The 12,589-nt window shown below is 31.5% G+C and overlaps 1 pseudogene; it reads left to right on the top strand.

Annotated features, from left to right (window-relative positions):
- The first annotated feature begins 2,442 nt into the window (after window positions 1-2,442).
- LOC132296243 (secreted RxLR effector protein 161-like) lies at window positions 2,443-3,156 on the top strand (annotated as a pseudogene).
- The last annotated feature ends 9,433 nt before the right edge of the window (window positions 3,157-12,589 follow it).

Genomic DNA, 12,589 nt, shown 5'->3' with positions numbered 1-12,589 from the left:
ACATTAATCTATTTTGTAGGTGGGGATAAAGTTTTCTCCTTTCTTCAAGGACAAATGGTTCCTCGATAGTGGTTGCTCTCGTCACATGACTGGTGATCGGTCAAAATTTTCAGCACTAAGACCTCACAACGGGGGAAATGTTACATTTGGTGACAACTCCAAAGGAAAGGTAATCGGCATTGGAACCATAGGTATATCTTCAACCTTATCCATTGATAATGTGCTTCTTGTTAAAGGTATCAAACACAACTTGTTTAGCATTAGTCAACTATGTGACAAAGGCTTTAAAGTGATATTTAAATCGGATAAATGCATTGTTGAAAAAGATGGAATTCAAATTTTTAATGCTCTTAGAAATGGAAACTTATACACCTTGCTTTTATGTGAATTGCATGATCAAAATGTTAAATGCTTTGTATCATCTAGTGATAATAATTGGCTATGGCATAGAAGGCTTGGTCACACTAGCACGGACTCTATTTCAAAATTATCTAAACTTGGGTTAGTCAAAGGCCTCCCAAAGACTAACTTTGTCAAAGATAAAACTTGTGGTGCTTGCCAAATAGGCAAACAAAACAAGTCTTCTTTCAAAAAGAAAAAGGATGTAATAACCTCTAGACCACTTGAGTTAATTCACATGGACTTATTTGGTCCGGAAAGAATAGCTAGTCTTGGTGGAAAACAATATGCTTATGTCATTGTCGATGACTTCTCTAGATTCACTTGGGTATTTTTTCTTACACACAAAAATGAAACCTTCTCAATCTTTTCTAGATTTTGTAGAAGAGTAGAAAATGAAAAGGAATGTAAGATCAAATGCATTAGAAGTGATAGAGGAAGAGAATTTGACAATCAAGATTTTGTGATAAAAATGGATATGATCATAACCTTTCGGCACCTAGAACTCCTCAACAAAATGGTGTTGGTGAAAGAAAGAATAGGTCTCTTCAAGAAATGACTAGGACTATGCTTAATGAGCATTTGTCTTCTAGATCTCTTTGGGCCGAAGCCGTTAACACTTCATGCTTTGTCATCAATAGGGTCATTGTTAGAAAAATTCTCAACAAAACTCCCTATGAGCTTTGGAATAATAAGAAGCCCAACATTGCCTATTTTAAAGTCTTTGGATGTAAATGTTTTGTGCTTAATGATAAAGATAATTTAGGAAAGTTTGAACCAAAATCGGATGAAGGCATTTTTCTTGGTTATTCATCCAAAAGTCGAGCTTATAGAGTGTTCAACAAAAGAACACAAGTTGTGGTGGAATCAATTCATGTAGTGTTTGATGAATCTGATTTTCCACGGCCAAGTATCCCATTGGATGATGATGATGAGAAGAGTGACATTGACAAAAATGTTGATAACATTAATATTGAAAATCTCAAACTTGATAATCCCCAAAAGGATAATGCTAGTGAAACTCTCTCTATTGACAACCCTCCTAAGGAATGGAAGTCTGTCAATGATCATCTCATAAATCAAATTATAGGTGATCCATCCAAAGGATTAGGCACAAAGTTACAACTTAAAAATCTCTGCAATTATGTAGCTTTTGTCTCTCATCTTGAACCTAAAAACATTCATGAAGCTGAAAAGGATAAGTTTTGGATTGTTGCCATACAAGTAGAGCTAAATCAATTTGAAAGAAACAAAGTTTTGGAATTAGTGCCTAGACCTAAAGAAAAGACTATCATTGGCACTAAATGAATTTTTAGAAACAAGAAAGATGAATCAGGGAATATAGTGAGAAACAAGGCATGACTTGTTGCTCAAGGTTATAATCAAGAAGAAGGCATTGATTATGAAGAAACCTTTGCTCCCGTAGCTCGACTTGAAGCTATTAGGATGCTCCTTGCATTTGCATCCTACAAAAACTTTAAGCTCTTTCAAATGGATGTAAAAAATGCATTCTTAAATGGTTTCATTGATGAAGAAGTGTTTGTTGAACAGCCTCCGGGTTTTGAAAGCTTTGATGGGCCCAATCATGTGTTTAAATTATCCAAAGCTCTCTGTGGGTTAAAACAAGCTCCTAGAGCTTGGTATGAAAGAATCAGTGGTTTTCTACTTCAAAATGGTTTTGTTAGAGGTAAGATTGATAATACCCTATTTACCAAAACCATTAAAAACAACTTATTAATTGTTTAAATTTATGTCGATGATATTATTTTTGGTTCAACTAATAGTTTGCTTTGTGAAGAGTTTACATCAATCATGCAAAACGAGTTTGAAATGAGCATGATGGGAGAACTCAACTTCTTCTTAGGGTTGCAAATCAAACAAACACTTGATGGCATTTTCATTTGCCAATCCAAGTACGTTAAAGATTTGCTAAAGAAATTTGGCTTGGAGGACGCCAAACATGCCAAAACTCTAATGAGTTCTTCCTTAAAAATTGATAAGGATGAAAAATGCACTGAAGTTGATATTAAAAAATATAGAGGAATGAGTGGCAGCCTCTTGTATTTAACGGCAAGTAGGCCGGATATTATGTTTTGTGTATGCTTATGTGCTAGATTTCAATCTTGTCCTAAGGAATCTCATTTAAGTGCTGTAAAACCTATTTTTAAATATTTGTGTGGTACTATCAATCTTGGCTTATGGTATCCTAGACACATTTCATTTGAACTCGTTGGTTACTCAGATGCGGATTTTGCCGGATGCAAAATTGATAGGAAAACTACCAGTGGAACCTGTCATCTTCTTGGTCAATCTCTTGTTTCTTGGTCATGTAAAAAGCAAAATTCAGTGGCTCTATCAACAGCAGAGGCTGAATACGTGGCTGCAGGAAGCTGTTGTGCTCAAACTCTCTACATTAAGCAACAACTTGAGGACTTTGGGCTAGTGTATGATCATGTTCCCATTAAATGTGACAACACAAGTGCTATATACATCTCCAAAAATCCTATTCAGCATTCAAAAACCAAACATATTGAAATTTGATACCATTTCCTTAGAGATCATGTATCTAAAGACGATATTGAATTCATCCCCACTGATAGGCAATTGGCAGATATTTTCACAAAACCTCTTCATGAAGATAGGTTTTACTCCCTTAGAAGAGAAATTGGGTTAACCAGTGAGGATACAGTGATCAAAACTCTGCATCCTCTCAAATCAGTGCCTCAGTCCAACTCAGCCGACTTAGTTATTAACTAAGTCGACTTAATCCTAAACTAAGCTGACTCAGTTTCAAGCTGAGCCGACTAAGTTTGCTTTTCTCAAAAACTTATCTCGGTCTAACTTAGCCAGCTAAGTCTTTAACTTAGCCGACTAAGTTGCAATTTGAGTCGACTCAGTTTGCTACTAAGCCGACTAAGTGTGATGGGTCCCACTCTTATTAGGGTTCATTCTACCCATCTTCCCCATTCTTTCTCACCGTCTAAAGGGGACGCATCAAGGGCAATTCCATTCATCCTCTCCAGTTCATATCTCGTTTTCTACACCTTTTTATTTCTTCATTCTATATATATTCCATTCATCCATATACGCCCCTCATCCCTTCAACTGATTTAAGTTTTTACATAGCCATCTTAAACCCTAACCTCATCATGTCTGCCAGCACTCTATCTCGCTGAAACCCTAAGAGAACTAGGCGCGCTCAAGATGCGGAATCAGGCCAAAGCAACCCAATTCCCCCACCACCCATCGAAGCTCAAAGTCATGGAATGCCCATTCCTTACTCTTGTCTCTTCAGAGGCCCATCCTACAAGACACTCTACAAAAATAGCTTTGCTAATCGCAAGGTTGCCAAGGGAAAGTGTCTTACAGAGGAAACCTGTGATGCTTTTAACCTTAATACCTACAGGTTGTTCATGAATATTGGATTGGAACAATTTGTGAAATTGGACATTCCTTACTACCCGCGCATTGTAAGGGTTTTCTACACGCATCTTGAAAGAATTGGTCGAACAAAAAATGTTCGCACCTTTCTGGGCTTTGCTTCACAACATTTGATGAAGAAGAAATTGGGGCAGCCCTGGAAATTTTCAAAGGAGGAATTAAGCATTATTCCTCTCACACCTGGTATGTGGCTGATGACTTTGATAAACATGAGGCTGTGTGATAGATTCGATACAACAAATCCCTCACCAATATCTCCATCATCAAGACTAAACAGCTCACTCTTGAGGCCCGAGTTCTTCATAACATTATCACCTATACCTTCCTTCCAAAGTCCGGCAGTCATGCGAGTGTCTCAAAGATGGAAGTCTTTCTGATGTGGTGCATGCTCAATGGAAAACAGTTCAACTTTGCCTATGTCATGCTCAATCACATGCTCAAGTGCAAGGAAAGAAAATCCAGATTTCTCTTTTATGTTATGCCTTTAACTCTTCTTTTCACAAGATGGATGTTTCCTCTCGACTTTGAAGAATCTGAAACTCTTGGGCCCAAAGATAAATTCAGTCCCTCTCAAATGAGACTCATGGGCTTTGAACTGGATGAGCAGGGCACTTGGTTCTACCTTAGGCAGAAAAGGTGGGAAGATGCCCTTGCTAGAGGAGAAGAACCAATTGATGAGGACAACGACGTTGACGAGCCTCACAGTAGTGATGATGAGGCTGATCATGAGACTGATCCTGCACTTGCTACTGACATCCCAACCGATGGACCTTCCACTCGAGACATCTTACTGGAACAACTTGCCATCTCCCGTCAAATGGAAACTAAGATGGATACGCTCACCAACCGTATGGACACATTGGCTCTTCACTATGAAGATTTGCAAGCCAACCTTGCTGAGATTCATGACGCTTTGGACCTCCCTCCTTTTTTATGCTGCCAAAAGGGGAGAAATTGTTGGTTGATGTGTTAAAGGAAGCATTTCTATGGTATAGCTTAGTATTACTTAAATCTTATGAATCGGTTTTGATTAGGTCTAGTTTAGGATCTATTGCCTTGTGAATCCATCACTCCATCATAAAAGCTAGCTGTTTTTTGTTTCAATGTCAATCATGCACTGACTTCTTCATTAAATGTATTGACATGTTTTGCCTATCTTCAATTTAACATGTTGTGTGCCTTCTTTCAACTTGATCTATGTTTGCAGAATGATAGGGGGAGACAATTTTGAAAATCCCTATATATGCCATGCTTAATAGTTATTACTTGCAGTCTATTTATCAAAGCCTTTGTTACACATTAAATTTAACTTAATGCTTACTGTCAGGGGGAGCACCCTCCCTATGTTTATAAAGAACACATCAATGTTTTGTCATCATCAAAAAGGGGGAGATTGTTGACCATAAGGATTTCCATCAAGGGCAATCTAGTACTTTTGATGATAACAAACCATTAATGATGTTCAATGTACTAATGTCCACATTGAGCTTATTTCTAGATTAAAAGGAACATTGTGAGGAAGAAAGGACATCTCAGAAACAGGATCTCTTCCAAAGACATTAGAGCGGAAATCATACGCGAATATATCACCAAGGCAAAACACAATTGGCACAAGGCAATCCATGCATCTTAAAAGATCAGCAGAACCCATCTATGGGGCAGACAGGTTGGTGAGTGGCTTAGGAGCAAAATGTAAAGAGTCTGTGATCATTTGAAGCTCACTCTAAGGTTGTATATTATTCATTCACTTCAAATCATCACATACACATTCAGAGGCATTAAAAAGCATCAAGAAAATAGACCAAGTTAACTCAGCCGACTAAGTCTGAAATTCAGCCGACTCAGTTAGGCCGAGGCTCATCAAAATCAAAATACAACTCAGCCGACTCTCTTCTCAATTCAGTCGACTTTCTTCCCAATTCAGCCAACTTCCTTCTCAAGTCAGTAAACTCAGTTAAGCCGAGGCTCTTCATTTTCAGAATCTTGAAATTACTTAACTCAACCAACTCTATCTTTAACCAAGCTGACTCACTCTTAAACTGAGCCGACTCAGTCCTCAACTAAGTTGACTCATTTGTTGGTCAGATAGATCTGCTAAATAGATCCCTCATCTTTCAACCCGTGATTCACTTTATAACTTTGCAGTTTGCTTCACATGTGTATACTGACATGTTGACTGTCTTCTAGCACCATCAATATACTTGTCTTGAAGTTAACAGCTAAAGTATCCATAAAAGAGCCATACACATGATTCCAAATTTGATATCTGCCCTATGCTCTGAACATATCAGTCAAACAAGAAATCTCTGTCATAGGAAGCTTCTCTACCAAATGTGCTACGACAAGTCTTAATTAAGAAAAGGATTCTCAACGGCTAAGACAAGGGTTTATAATGGCTATGGACTATGAAAGAGATATATACATGTTATGAGAAGTCAACTGAGAAATACAAGTCTCTGAGCCTCTTTCTTCAACAAGTCATTCATATCATCTTGCCGAGATAGAAAGTTTGGCTATCCTTCACTCAAATTCTTCTTCTCTTACACATACATCATTTAGAAAAAGTGAGCTTCATTTGTATCATTCGATTCTCTAGAGAGTGTGATCTGTAATTTCAAATTGTGAGAGTGAGATCATTGTAATACTCTTCTTCATTTCTTTGTAAGACTAGGAGAATAAATTCTCTTAGCCAAATCATTGTAAGGGCTGGTTTGGCCCTAAGACTTAGAGAGAGTCTCTCAGTTAGAAGAAGGAAGGAACTGTTTCTTTCAAGGTTTGCTCTCCACCTGCAACGAGGAGCCATATTGGATTGGGAAGTCTCAAGAGGGATCTTGAGCCGTGGAGTAGGAGCTTCCGAACCTCGCTAAAATCGCTGTGTCTATGTTTGCAATATCTCTATCCCTCCTCTTTACTTTACTGCTTATATTTGTTTGCTGATTTATCTAATTTGATTCTGTCAACATACAATTGCATATCAACTCGAGTAGTTATTTTAAGATTACTTTTATAAATCTTTGAATTTGTTATAGTTGGACAAGGACTATATTCACCACCTCCCCCCCCCCCCCCCCCCCTAGAGTCCTTTTTGGGCAACAATCTAATTAGACAAGAATTACAAATATAAAAAATATTTATTAATTGATATATAAAACAAAATAATTTTTCTAAAACTCAACCACAAATTAGCTTTTATTATTAAAATTAAATCTAATTAGACAAGGATATATTTAAAAAAAATAAAATAATTTCTATAAAACTCTATCACAAATAACCTATTTTATTTTCAATAAAACTCTATCACACTAGACAAAGATATATTTAAAGAGTTTCTATAAAACTCTAACACAAATTACTTATTTATCTATTGATTATGAGTTTTTTTAATAAAAGGAAATCTAATTAGACAAGTATTATTAATATAAAAAATTATTTATTAATTGATATAAAAAGAGGTTTTAAAAGAGTTTCTATAAAACTCTAACACAAATTACTTATTTATCTATTTATTATGAGTTTTTTAACAAAAGTAAATCTAATTAGACAAAAATTATTAAAATAAAAAATATTTATTAATTAAAAATTACATAATAAAATAATGCAACGTGTTTCAGTATTTCAATATTTATTTATTTAAATAAAAAATATTTATTAATTGATATAAAAATAGTATTTGTAAAAATAGTTTCTATAAAACTCTAAAAATTACCTAATAAAATCAATCACATTCTATATAAAACTCTTATTTTTAGTTCAATGTAAAAAGAATAGTTATTTTTTTATGGATAATTATCACAATATAACCAGCCTGGCCAATTATGATTATGTAATTATCTTAAAAGGACACATGTCATCAGCATACTAATTCAAGAAGTCTAGAATTAGAGGCATGGAGGAAGGAGAAAGGGGTATAGAAATTGAAAATTCTAGAAATTCTGCCAAAGAACTCTATATTATTATTAAATGTGCAAAGAGTTTCAGTATTTAAGTATTTATTTATTTATATAAAAAATATTTTAAAAACTAAAATTTAAATAATAAAATTTAAATTAACCTATTTATCTATTTATTATTATGAATTTTTTAGTAAAATAAAATCTAATTAGACAATAATTATTAGTATAAAAAAATATTTATTAATTGATATATATAAAAACATAATTTTTCTAAAACTCTACCATAAATTAGCTTTTATTATGAGTTTCTTAATAAAATTAAATCTAATTAGACAAAGATATATTTAAAGAAAATAAAATAATTTATATAAAACTCTATCACAAATTACCTATTTTATTTTTAATAAAACTCTATCACACTAGACAAAGATATATTTAAAGATTTTCTATAAAACTGTAACACAAATTACCTATTTATCTATTTATTATGAGTTTTTTAATAAAAGAAAATCTAATTAGACAAGTATTATTAATATTAAAAATTATTAATTAATTAATATAAAAAGAGGTTTTAAAATAGTTTCTATAGAATTCTAACACAAATTACCTATTTATCTATTTATTATGAGTTTTTTTAGTAAAAGTAAATCTAATTAGACAAGAATTATTAAAATAAAAAATATTTATTAATTACAAAATTACCTAATAATATCAATCACATTCTATATAAAACTCTTATTTTTAGTTCAATATAAAAAGAATAGTTATTTTTTATGTATAATTATCACAATATAACCAGCCCGCCCAATTATGATTATGTCATTATCAGAAAAGGACACATGTCATAATTCTATTAATCCAGAAAGCCTATAAATAGAGGCATGGAGGAAGGGGTACATAAATTGAGAATTCTAGAAATCTAGAATTACAGAGTAAAATACAAAAGCTCTGCCAAAGAGTTTCAACATTTATTAAAAAAAATTTTTATCTATACTATTATTAGATGTGCAAAGAGTTTCAGTATTTATTTATTTATATAAAAAAAAATATAGACACTAAAATCTACATAATAAAGAGTTTCTATAACACTCTAACACAAATTACCTATTTATCTATTTATTGTGAGTTTTTTTAATAAAAGGAAATCTAATTATAGACAAGTATTACTAATATAAAAAATTATTTATTAATTGATATAAAAAGAGGTTCAAAAAAGTTTCTATAAAAAACTCTAACACAAATTACCAATTTATCTATTTATTATGAATTTTTTTAATAAAAGTAAATCTAACTAGACAAGAATTATTAAAATAAAAATATTTATTAATTGATATAAAAAGAATTTTTAAAAGAGTTTATATTAAACTATAACATCAATTACCTATTTATTTATTTGTGATAAGTTTTTTAATAAAAGAAATTCTAATTAGACAAGAATTATTAATATAAAAAATATTTTTTAATTGATATAAAAAATAAAATAATTTTTCTAAAACTCTATCACAAACTACCTTTTATTGTGAGGTTTTTTTTTATTAATAAAAGGTAATCTAATTTGACAAGAATTATTAAAATTTAAAAATATTTATTAATTGATATAAAAAGAGTTTTTAAAAAAGTTTCTATTAAACTGTAACATAAATTACCTATTTATTTATTTATTATAAGTTTTTTAATAAAAGAAAATCTAATTAGACTAGAAAAACTCTATCACAAATTACCTATTTTATTTTCAATAAAATTATAATACATTAGACAAAGATATATTTTAAGATTTTTTATAAAAACTCTAATACAAATTACCTATTTATCTATTTATTTTGAGTTTTTTAATAAAAGAAAATCTAATTAGACAAGTATTGTTAATATAAAAAATTATTTATTAATTGATATAAAAAGAGGTTTTAAAAGAGTTTCTATAAAACTCTAACACAAATTACCTATTTATTTATTTATTGAAATCTAATTAGACTAGAATTATTAATATAAAAAAATATTTATTAATTAATATAAAAAGAGTTTTTAAAAGAGTTTCTATAAAATTCTAACACATATTACCTATTTATCTATTTATTATGAGTTTTTTTAATAAAAGAAAATATAATTAAACAATAATATATTTAAAGAAAATAAAATAATTTTTATAAAATCTACCACAAATTGGCTGTTTTATTTTCTATAAAACTCTATCACATTGTTTACAAAACATTCAGTACGTGCATCGCACGTATCTTTTCCTAGTATATATATATATATATATATATATATATATAGATATATAAACGTACATAATTATAAGATCTCTTTTATCAATTAGAAAATCGCATTACTTTCGCCCTAATAAATGTGTATTTTCACATATGGTGTCATCAATATTCACTTAAAAATAGAGGAATCATTATTATACTATTACAGACAAAAATAAATAAACATATAGATAAAAAAATAAAAAAATAAAAAAATTGAATGTAAATTTTGAAAGAAACCGCCAAATATTCAAAACTATCAAATAATTTCTACACTTTGTAAGAGGAAGTATTATTTTACCTTAATGCTTTCATGATTATTATATGCCTTAATTGCACTTAACCCCTAAACTTCTAGCACACTTATACTATGATTTTTGGCATACGCTCTCTAAACTGTATTTAAAAAATAATAATAATAATAAATAAATAAATTGGACATCAAATCGGTGTTGTCAATAAATAAATAATTGTCTGCTAAATAAGGAGGTGAAATGACTTTATTGCCCATTTTAAAGACATTTCACAGCTCTATTTAAGAGATGGATAAGGGGTAATAAGCAATTTTCATTTTTAGTAATTCAAGGAGCTTATTTGCCAAAAACATAGTAGTTCTAAGAGTTTATGTGCACAAAATTGTAGTGCACGAGGGTTAAGTGTAATTAACCCTTATTGTATATAGTTTTAACTGACAAGTGGAGTTAAACACAAACAATATAGTATTTTGTAATATGATTTTGGTAGCCTAAGTAGACATTTGATTTTTGTTGACCCCTGATGTATTGGAGGAATTTGTTGCAAGATAGGAACGTTAGGGAAGGCCAACACCATTTTTGTATGAAAAAGGGAGGTCCATGTAAAAATATGCTATACCCGTAGGGCTCTTCTAATAAATGAAATCAAAACCATCAAAAATGAAGTTGAAGTGCTTTTTGTTGAGTGTGAATTTATTTTTGAAATACAATTATGTCATTTCTTTTTCTTAAAAAAAAAAATGCAAAAGGAGTACAATGCAATTAGTGTGAATATCATTTCCTTTTAATCAAAGAGAGGCCAAAAAGTGATGATTCCGAATACGGACAGCTATCGAGAAATCCATCTTTTGCGTGTAAGGCCAACTACGACATCGGTGAGCCAATAATGTCCTGTCACACTTGCATCATCACGAAAATGCATGCAATGTTCAGAATGGTGCTGAAAATTTTGTTTTTTCAAGCACGAAAACCCGCTGCAAGCTACGTGAAGCACAGTGAATGATTGATTCAGCTGTATTCAAAACAACCACGCAGGGTTGATCAGGTCCTCTTATAAACCAAAACCTTGCAGCCTCTTCAAAGTTCTAGTTTCGCCCTAATAAATGTGTATTTTCACATATGGTGTCATCAATATTCACTTAAAAATAGAGGAATCATTATTATACTATTACAGACAAAAATAAATAAACATATAGATAAAAAAATAAAATAAAAATTGAATGTAAATTAGTGATGGATAAGGGGTAATAAGCAATTTTCATTTTTAGTAATTCAAGGAGCTTATTTGCCAAAAACATAGTAGTTCTAAGAGTTTATGTGCACAAAATTGTAGTGCACGAGGGTTAAGTGTAATTAACCCTTATTGTATATAATTTTACTGACAAGTGGAGTTAAACACAAACAATATAGTATTTTGTAATATGATTTTGGTAGCCTAAGTAGACATTTGATTTTTATTGACCCCTGATGTATTGGAGGAATTTGTTGCAAGATAGGAACGTTAGGGAAGGTCAACACCATTTTTGTATGAACAAGGGAGGTCCATGTAAAAATATGCTATACCCGTAGGGCTCTTCTAATAAATGAAATCAAAACCGTCAAAAATGAAGTTGGAAGTGCTTTTTGTTGAGTGTGAATTTATTTTTGAAATACAATTATGTCATTTCTTTTTCTTAAAAAAAAAAAAGCAAAAGGAGTACAATGCAAATTATGCAACTAGTGTGAATATCATTTCCTTTTAGTCAAAGAGGCCAAAAAGTGATGATTCCGAATACGGAAAGCTATCGATAAATTCATCTTTTGCGTGTGTAAGGCCAACTACGACATCGGTAAGCCAATAATGTCCTGTCACACTTGCATCATCACAAAAATGCATGCAATGTTCAGAATGGTGCTGAAAATTTTGTTTTTTCAAGCACGAAAACTCGCTGCAAGCTACATGAAGCACAGTGAATGATTGATTCAGCTGTATTCAAAACAACCACGCAGGGTTGATCAGGTCCTCTTAGAAACCAAAACCTTGCAGCCTCTTCAAAGTTCTAGTTTCTGTCTCACAAATTTCGATATATAACCTAACAATATATATTACTTTTGTATACACAGATAGGTTGAAGTCCAGTAAATATTAGATCTGAAATGCACTAAATTGTCTGCATCATAAATGTGCTAAAAGGGGTAACTTCAGCTGAGGTCTATTGTAAGGCTACACCATAACATTCAGGCAACTACACCTACTTTAAACACTTCTTTCTAAAAAATATACAATGTTCTTACTGTAAAATTTTGAAGATTACCGAAGAAAACTAATAAATTTTACGAAAAACAGTACAAAGCATGGAAGTGCAACAAGTAGAGA

This window comes from Cornus florida, unplaced genomic scaffold, assembly GCF_030987335.1.
Source record: "Cornus florida cultivar Cherokee Brave unplaced genomic scaffold, ASM3098733v1 CherokeeBrave_3.0.0_Hap2_Chr02, whole genome shotgun sequence".
NCBI classification, from domain to species: domain Eukaryota; kingdom Viridiplantae; phylum Streptophyta; class Magnoliopsida; order Cornales; family Cornaceae; genus Cornus; species Cornus florida.
The sequence above is the reverse complement of the archived record's forward strand: the minus strand, read 5'-3'. Positions and strand labels throughout refer to the sequence as shown.